At 36.8% G+C, this 17,309-nt stretch overlaps 1 long non-coding RNA gene across 1 annotated transcript; it reads left to right on the top strand.

Annotated features, from left to right (window-relative positions):
• The first annotated feature begins 4,915 nt into the window (after positions 1 to 4,915).
• LOC123652004 lies at positions 4,916 to 15,590 on the top strand. Its single transcript, XR_006741023.1, has 3 exons — positions 4,916 to 4,926; positions 10,705 to 10,712; positions 15,477 to 15,590. It is a non-coding gene; the product is annotated as an uncharacterized LOC123652004 (long non-coding RNA).
• The last annotated feature ends 1,719 nt before the right edge of the window (positions 15,591 to 17,309 follow it).

Below are 17,309 nucleotides of genomic sequence, written 5' to 3'. Positions count from 1 at the left end.
TAATTCCATGGAATATACCCCATTATCTCAAGTGACCTTTGTTTTCTTCAGAGGTTAAAGATAGAGGTTCCTCCATGTGTCTGAATGAGCCCTGTCAGACTTCACGCCAAAATTCTTGTGCCTGGGTTGGCAAATCTTCACAAAATGCTGTTGAAGCAATGGATCATTCTATTTTCTAGTGTTTCCTAAGAAAAAGCTTCTGATACAATGCCAGCATTAACAAATTTTGTTGAATTTATATTATAACTACAGGAATCGGGCTGTTGGTACTGTTGGCTGGATGTTGGAGGTTGGAGGTAGGAAAGAAAAAGGTTAAGTTTTTTCTTGTTGTTTTTAAAGATATATTTTTATTGATTTCAGAGAAGAAGGGAAGGGAAAGAGAGATAGAAACATCAATGATGAGAGAGAATCATTGATAGGCTGCCTCCTGCAGGCCCCCTACTGGGGATTGAGGCCACAACCCAGGCATATGCCCTTGACTAGAAATCGAACCTGGGACCCTTCAGTTGGCAAGCTGACGCTCTATCCACTGAGCCAGCCAAACCGGATAGGGCAAAAAAGTGAAGTTTTAGCAATGACAAAACAACACCATCACTCTCCATTTCTCCCACCAGTTACATTAAAATAATTAAGTGCTCAGTTACAAATTTCAACAATAAAAGAGAATAATTTTAGTGTCATACAGATGGAGAAATTAGAAATGAGCTTTGAGTATGCATATATGCATAAACCATGGACACCGACAATAGGGTGGTGACGGCCTGGGTCAGGGGTGGGGGTGGGCTAGAAGGAGTCAATGGAGGAAAGGAGGACATGTAGTACTTTCAACAACAAAGAAATGAGCTTTGACATTATTTGGGGATGTAATAAAGAAAATATCACAGAGAAGGATATTTTTTAATTTGCAGAAGCAGAATAGAAGTGATGCAAGAAGCCTGTGCAAAATTATTAGATTATGAAGAGTGGTCCCTTCTCTTTCTATATTCATAAAGGATAGAAGCGGAAATGATCTTAAGTGAAGCAAGAGCCTTCTGACTTGCAGGCGGTTTTGGCACCTGGTTTTCTGAGGATGTAATGAAGCCCTCCCAAAGGTGTTTAAGAGCAGAAAGGTGCGAACTCAAACCTGCCGTGGCTGAGGAGAAACCTCCCTAGTGACAAAGACGTGCTTGCTGACGTTCTATGGGGTTTTTTGATCCTGCGTTTCTATACACAGTGGATAAATACTTTTTAGATTCTGCTATTCTCTGTGCTGACTGGCACCATCACATACCACTCTAGTCGGTGACACATTTTTCTTCTTTATTTTATCATTAAATTGGGAGAAAGGGAAGTTGTTTAAGTAAGTTATCCTTATCTATGACTATATCAGAAACAACTCTTTCCCCTAGCAGAATGAGAACTATCAAGGCTTTGCATACAGCCTTCCCATTTTCACTGAATCAATCCTTCAATGTTCAGTCTTTACAGTAGCCGCTCCCCTAAGGCCGTCTGCTGGGCGTAAAGGGAAAGAATAATGTGGAGGAGGGAACTTTGCACAGCTGTTTTTAATAAAAGTGGAGTATGTGTGTGCAAATACTCAGACTGGATGATACAGTACTTGTTTAAGGCCAAGATTGAAGACAAATTAAGAAAACTTAGAGTGATGTTAATAGGATAAAGAGGTAGCACAGATCTAAAAATTAAAAATAATCTGTTTTTTGCCACAAAATTACTTTCTTCTTCAAATTAGTTTGTTATTAGCCATGAATTTAGCAGGGCTGGCTAGTTGTTCAATGTGTTGAGTAGATGGTATTGTTGCTGGGAGTATAAATATCATAATTTCTCAGAAGAGAAACTTGATAATTTATCTAAACTTTAAATGTACATTCCCTTTGTCTCAGAAGCCCACTTCTAGATAGTCATCTTGAAGATGTAATATGGCAAAGATCTATGTCTAGAGATATTTATTAAAATGATATTTGAAATAGCAAAACAAAAAATGTGAAAACAACTTAAGTATCCATAAATAAAAGAAATTAATATAGTAATTATGGTATCTTCATACAGTAGAATATTATGCAGTTTCTAAAAGAACAGATAAATATATGTGAACTAATGGGGGAAACTTTATTTGCACTTATTTCAAAAGTCAAATTATGTTAAAAGGCTTAGAACGAAACACAGTAATTTCTTATTCCACAATTTCTCACTGTCCTGTTTCTTGTGCATCTACACATCACCTATTTCCAACCAATGCTGTCCAAAGAAATGTAATGTAAGCCACATAAGCAATTTTAAGTTCTTTACTAGCCACATTAAAAGAAGGTAAAATAAACAAGTGCAAATGAATTTTAATGTCTTATTTACTCAACATATTTAAAATAACATCATTGCAACATGTGACCAATTAAAATTTCTTAATGAGATTTTACATTCTCTTTTTATAGTAAGTTTTCAAAATTCAATGTGTAGCTCATACTAACAATATATCTCAATTTGTACCAGTCACATATCCAGTGCTGACTAGCAACTATTATATTGCATAGCATAGCACTAAACAAACCATACTGCTGTCTTTCAACTCATTATTGACTTCTTATTATGGGCGAATGAAGGTCTAACTCTCCTAACACTGTGCTTTCTTTCACAACTTAATATACATTATACTTTTGATTAATTAAATATTCAATATTTACACTATATATCCATGCAAATGTTAATCATAGCCAAATACTATAATGTGGTATGATAATGCTTCCCTTTTTGTTTTTATTCCCCCAAATTTAATAATCACCATGTTTTTTAATTAGCTTGAATACCTTTATACCTAATTATACCTATAATTCTTCCACACTGTCCAATGGCCTCTCAGTACAGTATTCCAGTAGCTAATCCCATTAGGTAATCTATCAATTCCCCATGGTCTCTCATCTTCCACTTTATTGTTTTATACCATCACTTTGGTAAAACTCATTTTCTACTAGTTTTATGCAACTAAAAAGATGGGTACAATATTCAGACTACCCAAAGCAATCTATAGATTCAATGCAATTCCTTCAAATCTTAATAGCATTTTTTATAAAAATAGAAAAATTCATTCTAAAATTTAAAGAATCTCAAGGGACCCTGAATAGCCAAAACAACTTTTTAAAAGAACAAATTTGGAAAACTCATATTTACTGACTTCAAAATCATATCTAATAAAAGAGTAATATGCAAGCTGACCATCACCCCAACACACAAGATGGCTGCCCCCATGTGATCAAAGATGGCTGCCCCCATTTGGACATAAAGTGGCCACCACAAGATGGCCAGCAGGGGAGGGCAGTTAGGAGTGACCAAGCCTTCAAGAGAGGGCAGTTAGGGCTGACCAGGCCTGCAGGGGAGTGCAGTTGGGGCAATCAGGCTGATAGGGGAGCAGTTAGGCATTAATCAGGCTGGCAGGGGAGTGGTTAGGGGGTGATCAGGCTGGCAGACAGAAGCAGTTAGGGGAGCAGTTGGGAGCCAGCAGTTCTGGATTGTGAGAGGGATGTCCAACTGCCCATTTTGGCCTGATCCCAGTATGAGGAGGCAAGCAATCTGTGATTCTCTCTCATCATTAATGTTTCTCTCTCTCTCTCCCTCTCCCTTTCTCTCTGAAATCAATAAAAAAAATGCATTTTTAAAAAACCCACAATGAAATATTTTATTATAATGATTATTAAACACATACACACACAAACAAAAAATGACAAGGGTTAGTAAGAATGTGGAGAAATTAGAACCCTGTGCACTATTAGTGTACTGTAAAATGATGCAATTGTATGGCAGTATCTTAAATAATTAAAAACAGAACTACCATGATTCAGAAATCCCACTTCTGAGTATATATCCAAAAGAATTGAAAGCAGTCTCAAAGAGATATGTGTACTTCTGTGTTTATTGCTTTAGAGCAGCATTGTTCACAAAGCCAAGAAGTGCAAGAAACCCAAATATCCATCAACAGATGAATGGACAAACTAAATGTGGTATATACATACAACTGAATTCTATCCAACCTTTTTAAAAAAGGAAATCCTGTCATATACTACAACAAAGATGAACCTTAAGGACATTATGCTAAGAGACCAAAGCCAGTGACAGAAGACAAATATGAGGCAGTTGAATTCACAGAAACAGAAAGTAGAATTGTGGAGTTTCCTCAACTTTTTACTCAATCCTTCTTTTGAGTTGTTTAATAGGTATTGACTTTCAGGTTTGTAAAATGAGAAAGCTGGGGTGATCTATAATATTTCACAACAATGTAAAATACTTAACACTACTGAACTGTATACTTAAAAATGGTTAAGATGGTAAAAATTAAGTGATTTTTGTCACAATAATAAATTTTTTTAAAAGACTGGTATGGCAGAAGACTTGGCAATGGCAGCTCTCAACCTACCTCCTGAGTCATGCTGTTCCAATATGCACTGACTGCTCTCTATTTCTGAAGCATAATTGTCATCCTGGGATCTCCCTTTATCACTCTCCAGGAGATTCCCTTCCCTTCGTCAAAACGATGGATCTTCTGTATTCCAGGCCTTCCTCTTTCTTGGCTTATTCACTCATTTGTACAGAGTGTATCTTCTAAAAGCTTCCTTAGAAGGGGAACTTTTTGCAATTTTTCTTTTTTGTTAATCCTCCTTATCTGAGGATATTTTTTTCCATTGATTTTTTTTTTTTTTTGAGAGAGAGAGAGAGAGAGAGAGAGAGAGAGAGAGAGAGAGAGAGAGAAAGAAAGAGAGAAGGAGAGAGAAACATTGATATGAGAGATACTGATTACCGTATTTTTCGGACCATAAGACGCTCTGGACCATAAGAAGCACCAGTTTTTAGAGAAGGGAAATGAAGAAAAAAAGATTCTGAAACAAACAGTGTCCGAAAATATTTTATGTGCATTAAAACCCAACATCACAGTCATAAACACATGTAATCAGCCCTGTAAAGTAAACAGCAGCATTTAGAACCATTTTAGAGCCGGGCAAGCACACAGAGACCACACAGAGCCGGGCAAGTAAAAAAACTTTTTTTTTAAAGTATATGTGTAGGCTATATTTGGACCATAAGACGCAGGGACTTTTTCTTCCCACTTCTGGGGGGGGGGAAAGTGCGTCTTACGGTCCGAAAAATACGGTAGTTGCCTCCCACATGTGCCTCAACTGGAGCAGGTACCTATCCTTGACTGGGAACGGAACCCTTTGGTGTGCAGGCCGATGCTCCAACCACTGGGCAATAACAGCTAGGGCTGCAATTTTTTAAATATTTGACTGTATCTTTTTTTTTGCATCCTCTCACTTGACTCATATTTTGATTTACTTAGAAATCTAGGTTGGAATTAAGTGCCCTTCACATATTTGAAAAGTATTGATTTCACCCTCAATCTTCTGCCTTCCAGTGCTACTGTTTCAAAGTTCAAAGCCCCTTTGATTGCTGATTATTTGTATGCAACCTATCTTTTCTCTATGAAAGTTTGTAGAATCTTCCTTATTCTCAAGCTAATAAAATTTCACAATTATGCTGGAGGTAGTTTTTCATTCCTTGTGCTCAACAACCATTGGCCTCTTTAATATCAAAATTCATGTCCTTAAGCTCTAAAAAGTATCCTCTCCTCCATGTTCTCTATGTTCTTTCTTTCTGGGACTTTTGTTGTTCAGCTGTTAGATCTCCTGGACTCATAACTTTCTTCTTTTTGTTTCCTAGTTTCAATTATTTTCTTTTGTTGTAGTTTCTTGGAATTTTTACTCAACTTTTCTTTTGTGTTTTTCACTTCTGATGTGTTTCCAATACCCAAGGATTATTTTCATTTTCAAACATTACTTTTTATAACATCTCATTGTTTTTTTCATGGAAGAAATATTTTCCCTGAGAATAATTTCAGGTTTTCTGATAACTGATTGTACAATCTGGTTCCTCCAAGTTCATTTTCTGTTTATTTTTTACTTCCTCATGTTAGATACCATCCTCACATAGCTGGTTGCCTGCTCATGTCTAAAAGAAGAGGGAGGCCCTAACTGGCTTGGCTCAGTGGATAGAGTGTCAGCCTGTGGACTGAAGGGTCCCAGGTTCGATTCTAGTCGAGGGCATGTACCTTGGTTACAGGCACATCCCCAGTGGTGGGGGTGTGGGAGGCAGCTGGTCGATGTTTCTCTCTCATCGATGTTTCTAACTCTCTATCCCTTTCCCTTCCACTCTGTAAAAATCAATAAAATATATTTTAAAATAAGAAAAGAAGAGAAAAGAAAAGAGAAAAGAAAAGAGAAAAGAAAAGAAAAGAAAAGAAAAGAAAAGAAAAGAAAAGAAAAGAAAAGAAAAGAAAAGAAAAGAAAAGAAAAGAAAAGAAAAGAAAAGGGGGAGATGGGCTGATTGGAAGCTTTAAGCCTGAGGATGAAGTTTACTGACTTTGAGCTTCCTGTAGAATGATCTGAGCAATTCTGTGTCCATATATTTATGCCTTTCTGCTTGCACAGGTCAGATTCCCTAGAGCAGTGGTCGGCAAACTCATTAGTCAGCAGAGCCAAATATCAACTGTACAACGATTCAAATTTCTTTTGAGAGCCAAATTTTTTAAACTTAAACTTCTTCTAATGCCACTTCTTCAAAATAGACTTGCCCAGGCCATGGTATTTTGTGGAAGAGCCACACTCAAGGGGCCAAAGAGCCACATATAGTTCCTGAGCCACAGTTTGCTGACCACTGGTTCCGGCCATCAGCTACTGAGCCTTTTGGCATCTGAGTTAGAGGAGGTAGCTCTCAGCTTTCTCATTAGTCAGTTTAGGGTTTCACTTTCCTGGGTCTATTACACCAGTTGCCATTCTTCTGTCTACTTGTTTGCTTCCAAAATGTTAAGACCTTTTGATTCCTCTTCTATTTGTTCTATCTTTATAAATATTTGACATAAATCTGTAGTTATAGTGCAGTAGTAGAAGGCAGAAAAATTATGTGCTCAATCTGTCATGTTACCCCAAAAGTCTCCCCCCAAAATAAATCTATTTAAGAAACAAGGACACATAATATAATATGTTCCCATTTATACAAGTGAAAAGTGAGACTCTATACAGGTTGAGACATACATACAACACTTCTGGATGAGGGTCTCTCGCTTTTCACTTTGTGCCCTTCTATACTGGTTGGTTTCTTTAAAAAAAAAAATCCATAAGCATAAATAATTTGTAAAGAACTTTTTTAAAAAATACATTTTAAAGACCTAATTTTTTTTTAAAAAAATAAAGTCATCTTTAAGAAAAAGGCCAGCATGAATCTCTCTGAACCCATTACTGCTTTAGTTTTCAATGTATCTGACAGGATAGGATCAGTTACGTAGCTAGAAAGCACTCAAGCACTAAGTTGAGCTTTAGGAATCTTGGAGAATAAACACCCCCTCCCCACCAGGCCATTCTGTTTACAAATATAGAAAAAAATCTACCATAGATCTTGACTTTCAATCCAGAAAAAGAGGAATATTAGGAAACAACAGAACTGATCAGCTTGGCTCCTCAAGTACTTCTGACTAGACTTGTCCACTCCACTTACCATGTCCTCAGCTGTTCTCCTTCCCCTTCACCACCCCTCCCCCACCTCAGGGGCACACTGTAGCAGGCTTTCCGGCTCACTGAAAGCCTGGCCTGCCTGTCTGAGTAATTGGTACATTGCATAGCCAAAGCTGCTCAGCAACTGCTCCCATGGAGCCTCCCTCCGTTCTTCTAACCAGCATTTGTTTGTGGCAGAAGGTCATCATGATGAATGCATCCATTACAAATTCTGCCATGATTAGCAAATTATTTAGCCTCTCTATGCCTCAGCTTTCTCATTTATAAAGTGAGGATGATAATCATATCTGTCTTGTAGGCTCTTGGGAGGCTAAGTAGATTGGTACTTATAAATGGTTATTAGTCACCCATCCTAGACCAGAGATGATGGTTCTGGGACCTATGGATATAATGGAGGTCATCAAGCAGAGATTCCTGCTCCCATGGAGCTTATAGCTGAGTAGGAATGACACAATTCTGTTTTTAAAAAAACAGTAGAACACACTAATAACAATAACACATTGTGATAAGATCCACAAAGAATGAATAAAAGTATGATAAAGTTGTGGAAAGAATAAGAGTGTGAAAAACAAAAGACCTATTTTTCAACAAATCCTGAAAGCTCAGGCAGGAATTTAGTGGTTATACAAAAGTTACTCAGAAAATCTTCCTCTTTTCCAACACCCAAAACATGTTAAGGATTCTTCTACTTAATACTGTATTTTTTAAAATATATTTTATTGATTTTTTACAGAGAGGAAAGGAGAGAGATAGAGAGCTAGAAACGTTGATGAGAGAGAAACATCGACCAGCAACCAATGTACATGCCCTTGACCGGAATCGAACCTGGGACCTTTCAGTCTGCAGACCGACGCTCTACCACTGAGCCAAACCGGTTTTGGCTAATACTGTATTTTTTTAATCCTCACCCAAGGTTATGAGTTATTAATTTGAGAGAGAGAGAAAGAGAGAGGAAAAAACATCAATCAGTAACTTCCCTTATGTTCCCGACCAAAGATTAAACTCATAACCTAGATATGTGCCCTGAATGGAATTGAACCCACAACCTAGGTATATATCGATACCCTGAACGGAATTGAACCCACAACCTTTTGGTATATGGGATGACACTCCAACCAACTAAGCCACCAGGTGAGAACAGGATTGCATTTTAAAAGAAAGGTCCTATTTAATAAAAATGCAATAGACTGCTGAAGTGTCTTAATAAATAAATACATTTCAATGTGCCTATGCATTGGAAAAAAAGAGAATTGTGCCTTTTATTTCTTCTCCCAACTAAAATGTAAGTGCCTACTTACTTTTTATAGTAATAAAAGAATTGCATATATTTACTAAGCATTGAGTGCAAAGGCATTGGATACCTTATCTTGGATAATCCCTAGTTACACTATGCCAACTTTCTGATTCTTGGGGATACTCCCAGATGCTCCAGAGAACATCTCTAAGCCTCCCCACCCCATTTCTTCCTCAGCCCAATAGTTTGTTTACCCTGTTGAACTCACACTTGGTAAGGTGCCCAACCATGTCTACGTATAGGTTATCAATTTGCAATAATGATTTATAATGGCATGAAATCCCTGAGATAATCTAACAAAAGGTCTCAGAGTGTACTTTAATAGTATAATTCCCAAAGGTAAAGAAATTCAATGGGTTATGAAAGCTATGGCTTTCTATCGCCTTTTCATGAGTTACCTACTGTTAAAACCTTGATACAAACCATGATAATCTGTGGCCTTTCATGACCAAAGGGATTTCCCCAACAGTTCAGTAAAAGAGAGAGAGGAAGGGTAATGTACTAAGTACTTCCCTTCCCTGCAATCATGAGGCCCCTTCTATTTCCTATCTGAGACCTTCAGATTAGAAAATATCATTAAAGATGACCAAGATGAAATGTAGAACTTACCTTAAGATAAAGAGACTGTAAAAGACACACATGTATATACATGTGCCCAACTACTGGTAAGTGTAAATATATATGAAAGGTAGGCTTAGGGTGATTGAAACCAGATGAGACAGATGAAGTGGAGATTTAAGAAAGAATTTAATATAAGCTTCATTCATTCATTAAATAATTTTTTGAGAACCTACTATGTGCTGGGCACTGAGCTAGATACTGTAGGAAAAATAGTAAGTGAAATCAATTATGTTATTTGCTCTCATGGAACATATAATAGAGTGGGAAAGGCTGAAATTAATCAAGTAGTTATTCAAATGAGTATATGAAATTCAGATTGATACACATAAGAGGGGGGGAAGGGGAGGCATGGATGGGTCTAGGAGTGTAACAGTAACTCAGCAAACTGGAAGCAGTCAGAAAAGATTTTCTTAGAAAAGTCAGTCTTGAGTTAAGATTTAAAGAATGAGTACGAGCCAGGACTGGTTTGGCTCAGTGATCCACTGAGCATTGGCCTGAGCACTGAAAGTTCCCAGGTTAGATTCTGGTCAAGGGCATGTACCTTGGTTGCGGGCACATCCCCAATGGTGGGTGTGCAAGAGGCAGCAGATCGATGATTCTCTCTCATCAATGTTTCTGGCTCTCTATCCCTCTCCCTTCCTCTCTGTAAAAAAAAGCAATTATATATATATATATATATATATATATATATATATATATATATATATATATTTATTTTTTTTTTTTTATTTTTTTTAAAGAATGAGTAGAAAAAAAATAAAATAAAATAAAAAAGAATGAGTAGGAGTTGACTAGGCAAAGGAAGAAGAAGAGAGGAAACAGTGCTCTGGACAAAAGAGCTACATGTGCTAAGGCCCCTATGGCAAGGAGGATCTGACACCTTCAGGAAATTTGAAGAAAGAGCTCAGAGAATAAAAGAATGGTACAAAATAAGACTAAAAAGCACTGGAGGTCCTATTATACTTCCAACCTAACAGTCATAGGAAATCATTCAAGGTTTTTAAACCAGATGGTAGAGAGAAAAAGGAATCACATTGTGGAGAAAGTTCAGTGTGAGACCATATAAAAAGTGATGGTCCAGGTGAGAGATGAATGGAAACTTATAAGGAAAAATTAACAGGACTTTCTGAAAATTACATATGGGATGAGGGAGAGGAAGGTATCTTCAATAATTCCCAGGTTTTTACCTGGAGCTTGAGGAAGAAGGTGTAACATTTGGGAAAGCTGAGATGCAGGAGAAGCAAGCAGGTCAGGTGGTGTGCCTTGGAGCTGATTGAGCGAGTCTATCTAGGGTCTTTCTGAAGAGCAATATTGTAGCTGCTTTATGTAGAAGACAACACTAGAGGATGCTTCCCCAGACATTCACCCCCACCCCCAATAGGCCACTGCTTTTATGAACAGAATGTTGGACCAGGAGTCAGGAAACTCTGGATCAATTTTGGACTTTGCCACAGAGTAGCTGTATGGTATTAGGCAAGCCAATCCACCTCTCCAGATTTCAGTTCCCCTTCGTCCCAAACCGGAATCTCCTTAAGTGTTTGTTGAAATGCACATTCATGAACATTTTCTCCATTGGACTATGAAAAAGCATAGATTAAAACGAGTTCCCTAAGGTCATACAGGTAATAAAAGCCAGAAGGACGAGGGCTCAGATCCAGGTCTGATCAACTCTAAAACTGTAAGAGAGGAATGATAGAGAAAATAGAGAAGGTCCTAAGAAGTATTTCCATGGTACCACCAGTGATATGTCATGATGAAATAGGGCCAGGTTTGGGGAAAAGCTGCAGCCTTCCCTCTGTCTCCTGGTTGGACAGTGCACAATTAAGTTTCATTATTTCATCATTTCCTCTATTGGCCCAGGACAGGCATCACTGCACCCTCAACCACAGACATATACAAGACTCTGACATTTCACAAAATAATCCTAAAAAGAAGCCTAAAATTTCCCTTTGAAACCCACTGCAAGAACCAAATCTACCTCATTTCTACCCTGAAGCTATTTCTCAGCCCTGATACCAATGAAATTTTTTATAGAATTTCAGGATGTTGATTCTCTTGAAACCACAACAAACACGTAATTGGACTTTTAAAAAATGAGGTTGACATAACCTGTCACATGATTTATGAGATGCTTTCAAGAAAGTCTTGAAAAATTAAAGACAGCTCTTCAAAAGGTATCAAATTCCCAAGAACAAATTATTAACAAAATTCAACTCCAAAGTAGATCTGAGTTTCTAGGGCACTTAGTGCTTTTGATGGTCTTCATTGTTTCCAGATGGTTTCTAATGGGCTGTGTGTTTTTCCAACTAGTCTGGAATAAAACCTAGTACTTCCTTTTGCATTCCCTTTAGTATCTAGTGCATGTTAAACCTCTAGCATAGCACCAGGTACATAATAATAGTACTTAAAGTAAGCATGTATTGAATACTAAACACTTTACATGTATTATCTCATTTGGCCTTCACAACAAATGGAACTGGAGAAGCTGAGACACAGAGTATAAGGCAGAGCTGGAATTCCCACCCAGGTCTACATGACTCCCAACATCTGTGACCCTGTCACCCACATTACACAGTTAACCAAATGACTCATCTCCTTCCTTCCTGTTTTCCCTCTTTTGTCCAAATGTATTCTCATCCTCTCTTAATCACTTGCATAGTTATAAAAACTGTTTGTGTGTTTTCATTTTGGTCCCTTTATTAAATGATATGTAATAGTTTGTCGCAACAACTGAACAGCACTTTGAATGGTGTAACACAGATACTATCATTGTCATATTTGAATGATTTTCTTTAGAAAGACAATTCCACTTCTTACACATATTACAAAACAGCCTTCAAAGAAGAAGTGACATTTCCTACAGTAGTTACAGTATTCAGTACAGAACTGAAAGGCGTTCTAACAGAAAGAGGGAACAGTCTTACAACTGAGTTCAGCAGCCAAAGCTAGACGATGACTGAAACATGACTGTACATCCAGGATACAGCATAGATATATCATGACACTAGTCAAAAAATACTCTATACCCAAAGGAGTAAAACCGTTTACAAAATATGGAGAACTTAGCAGGCAAAACTGTATTATATGTAACATTTTAAATCATCATCTAAAGCCATTGCAACTATTTAAAACACCTAAAAATATAAAAAGGAACCTTATAGTATCTTGCTGATGTAATTTTGCCTTTAAGTATTCATTAAAGCTTAATGTTTATACTCAAAGTACATATTATGTAATTACAATGTCAAGTTAGACGAGTTTCTTCAAATGGTCCAAATTTTATTTTAAACACTCTTATTTCTAATTAATCCTTCCATGCATTATTCTTTAAGTCATAGTTTATCCATGCTGAAAAAATGTTTAAAAGGTTGCCTAAAATTTTCACATAATGTCTTTGAGTAAGTGATGAGACCATGTTGAAAGTTCCCAGGTGTGGTAAACCAGATTTAAAGTATTCTGGACTTATAGAAATACCAATGGGAACACTTGGCCAGTATGCACTGCCTTCAAATGTTTATCTCACAAATATTGTCTTTTTCATTTCTTAGAATAAACACACTTTCACACACCATAAATTAAATGAACTTGATTATGTGGCTGGTATACTACTATTCAAATATGTGCAATTTGGTAAGATAGGATGTGGATCCACCAAACCTCACAAATTCTGTATCATAAACCTGGTGCTTTTGGATGTTTTGCTACAAGTTCTTTCAAGATAAAAATAGAAATATATTAATCATCCAAACAGTTTTAGCTAATATAAAACTCATTCTAACCCAGTAATATATATATATATATATATATATATACACACACACATACATACCTCGTGTTTCCCCGAAAATAAGACATCCTCCAAAAATAAGACCTAGCGCATGGAAAGATAAGACATCCCCTGAAAATAAGACCTAGCGCAACTTTGGGAGAAAAAATTAATATAAGACACTGTCTTATTTTCGGGGAAACAGGATATTAAATCCCCCATCCAGTTTTCTCTGTTCTGGAATTCCTTAGCTATTCCTATTACCTGTTGCAATACCATCTCAAAAATGGTTTGCCACCCAGCCAGCATGGTCAGTGATTGAGTGTTGTCCTATGAACCAGGATATCACAGTCTGATTCCTGGGTTTCGGCTCAATCCCTACTGTGGGGCTGGAGGCTGCAGCCAATCAGTGATTCTCTCTCATCATTGATGTTTCTAGCTTTCTCTCCCTGTCCATTCCTCTCTGAAATCAATAAAAATATGTATTTTTTTAAGAAATGGTTTTGCCATGTGGAATTGATTCCCATAGTCTAACAAACATTTTCTTTAGGAAACCCAAGCAATCAAATTGTACATTTTAATAGACTTATAGGTCGTTTTTTACAGGCCTCGATTAAGAAAAACAATGATGTAAAGATTTCCTAGTAAATTTCACAAAAGGGTACTAGATAACTTAATTTTGGTCAGAAAATTTATTCACAGATCTAAACTAAAAAAGAAAAGAAAATATTGAAACATGCTCTGGCCAATGTGGCTCATCAGTTGGTTGGAGTGTCCTTCCGTACACCAAAAAGTCACAGGTTCCCCAAACTGTAGGGGAGGCCGTCAATCAATGTTTTATTCTCATCTCTCTCACTCTCTCTCTCTCTCTCTCTCTCTCTCTCTCCTCATCTCCCTCTTCCTCTCTCTCTCAAAACTCAATTTAAAAAAATATTTTTTAAAAGTTATAAAAAAAAAAGAAAAAACATTGAAACATAATTTATTTGAAAAAATGTAGGGGAGCTGGGGGGGCACATGATGATAAGAGAAAATAAAAATAGTATAGGAGCCAGTGATCCTTATCTTTAAGAGGAATTATTTCACAATGCTGACTGCAGTTAGAATTCTTAAAGCACATTTTCAAGTGAGGAATGATCTGCCATTTTGATGTAATGTACAAAATCTGTTATCTTAATGGAAAACTGTGCCTTTCATATCAATGGGTGAGAATGTAAAGTGCTTGAATATTTTTAGACAATCCTAAACGCACACACTAGTTGATAAAGTAATTCCATTGCTAGTGATATGTCAAAAAAATATACTCACACAAATATTCAAGAAAATCAAAACTAAATAATATTTACTATGGCATTGTTTGCATAGAAAATATTGGAAATTACATAAGTTACCTTCAGTAGAAGACGGGCTAGATAAACTATATTACTTTTTATGGAATATTATGTAGCTCTTTTAAAAGAATAAGGTAGGCGTGTGTGTATGTGTATGAAAATATCCTCAAGAAACACTAAATTGAAACAGAGCATTATATGTCATATAACCTCACTTCTGATCAGTTAAAATTATACATATATATATATATATATATATATATATATATATATATATATATATATATATATGTTACAGGCATCAGTTTTGAAGTATTTCCCAATGTATGTTTATTCCCATATCAGCAAGCTTATTTCTCTCCCTGAATTCTGCACTTCCTGTTAGATTTGAGGTGGAGGAAGGTAGGCCACAGAAGTCCCTAGAAGACAGTAAGGAGATGTAAAATAAAAGCCCAGCCGAAACCGGTTTGGCTCAGTAGATAGAGCGTCAGCCTGCAGACTGGAAGGTCCCGGTCAAGGGCATGTACCTTGGTTGCGAGCACATCCCCAGTGGGGGGTGTGCAGGAGGCAGCTGATGGATGATTCTCTCTTATCATCAATGTTTCTAACTTTCTATCCCTCTCCCTTCCTCTCTGTAAAAAATCAATAAAATTAAAAAAATATTTTAAAAAAATATATTTTTTTTAAAGCCCAACCCTCAGGCTCAGTGGCCTATGGGAAGAAGAGAGACAGGGAGGCAGAGGATTAATCATGCATATTATAGTAATCCTGCTTCCCAAACCAAAATCCCAGAGTCTGAGTGTTTAAGTTGAGGGGAAACTTGAAAGTCATCAAGTTTCCATCTGACGGGCTGGGCAGATACTGTCTCATATGGTTCCCTGCATGTTGCATGAGATGAGTCAGAAAAGAGGCCTGAATTTAAGAAGGGAATGGGGTGAAATATACAAAGTCGTGCAAAGTAAGGGTCTGAATCCAAGAATACTGTACCCAGCAAGGCTATCAATCAAAATTGAAGGGGAAATCAGGAGCTTCACAGACAAAAAAAGACTGAAGGAATTTATCTCCACCAAACCAGCAATGCAAGAAATGCTAAAGGATCTACTGTAAAAATAAAGAAATAAGAAGTGAAGAAGGAACACGGGTATAGAATAAAAATGGTGTCAAATGAGTACCTATCAATAATAACCTTAAATGTAAATGGATTAAATGCTCCAATCAAAAGACATAGGGTAACAGATTGGATAAGAAAACAAGACCCATACATCTGTTGTCTACAAGAAACCCACATCAGAAAAAGAGATGCACATAGACTGAGGGTGAAGGGATGGAAAAAAGTTTTCCAGGCAAATGGAAATGAAAAAAAAGCTGGGGTAGCAATACTTATATCTGACAAATTAGATCTCAGAGTGAAGGACATAATAAGAGATAATGAAGGCCACTTGATAATACTAAAGGGAACAATCCAACAAGAAGAAATAACCCTGGTAAATATATATGCACCCAATACAGGAGCAACCAAATACATTAAAAAACTGCTGGAGGACATTAAGAGAGAGATTAATAGCAATACAATCATAGTAGGAGATTTTAATACCCCACTGTCACCCTTCGACAAATCATCTAAACAAAAAATCAGCAAAGAAATATCAATCCTAAATGACTCACTAGACCAGATGGAATTAATTGACATCTTCAGAACACTGCACCCCAAAGCCACAGAATATACATTCTTCTCAAGTGCACATGGGACATTCTCAAAGATAGACCACATTTTGGGACATAGGCAAAGTCTCTTCAAATTCAAGAAGATAGAAATCATATCAAGTATCTTCTCAGACCATAATGGCATAAAACTGGAAATTAACTACAATAAAAATAATCCAAAGAAATCAAACACATGGAGACTAAACAGCATGCTATTAAACAAGGATTGGGTTACCAGAGAAATCAAGGAAGAAATTAAAAACATCCTGGAAACAAATGACAATGAAAACACAACAATCCAAAATCTATGGGACACAGCAAAAGCAGTTTTGAGAAGGAAGTTCATATCCTTACAAGCCTATTGCAAAAAACTAGAAAAAAGGGTAACAGATGATCTAACTCTACAACTCAAAGAGTTAGAAAAGGAGCAACAAGAAAAGCCCAGTGTAAGCAGAAGGAAGGAAATAACAAAAATCAGAGCACAGATAAACGACATAGAGACCAAAGAAACAATAGATAAGATCAACAAAACCAAGAGCTGGTTCTTTGAAAGAATAAACAAGATAGATGGACCTCTAGCCAGGCTAACCAAGAAACAAAGAGAGAGGACCCAAATAAACAAAATCAGAAATGAAAGAGGTGAAATAACAACAGACCCCACCGAAATACAACAGATTGTTACAAAATACTACGAACAACTCTATGCCAACAAACTGAACAACCTGGAGGAAATGGACATATTCCTAGAAAAATACAAACTTCCAAAACTCAATCAGGAAGAATCTAAAAATCTCAATAGACCAGTGTCTTGGGAAGAAATTGAAACAGTCATCAAAAAGCTTCCAGCAAACAAAAGCCCAGGGCCAGATGGCTTCACAGGAGAGTTTTACCAAACATTCAAGGAAGAACTAAAACCTATCCTCCTCAGACTATTCAAAAAAATCCAAGAGGAAGGAACACTTCCAAACTCCTTCTATGAAGCCAGCATCACCCTAATACCAAAACCAGATAAAGACAACTCAATGAAAGAGAATTACAGGCCAATATCCCTC

The sequence above is a fragment of the Pipistrellus kuhlii genome, unplaced genomic scaffold, assembly GCF_014108245.1.
Source record: "Pipistrellus kuhlii isolate mPipKuh1 unplaced genomic scaffold, mPipKuh1.p scaffold_m20_p_10, whole genome shotgun sequence".
NCBI classification, from domain to species: Eukaryota; Metazoa; Chordata; class Mammalia; order Chiroptera; family Vespertilionidae; genus Pipistrellus; species Pipistrellus kuhlii.
This window is presented reverse-complemented; position numbering and strand designations above follow the sequence as displayed.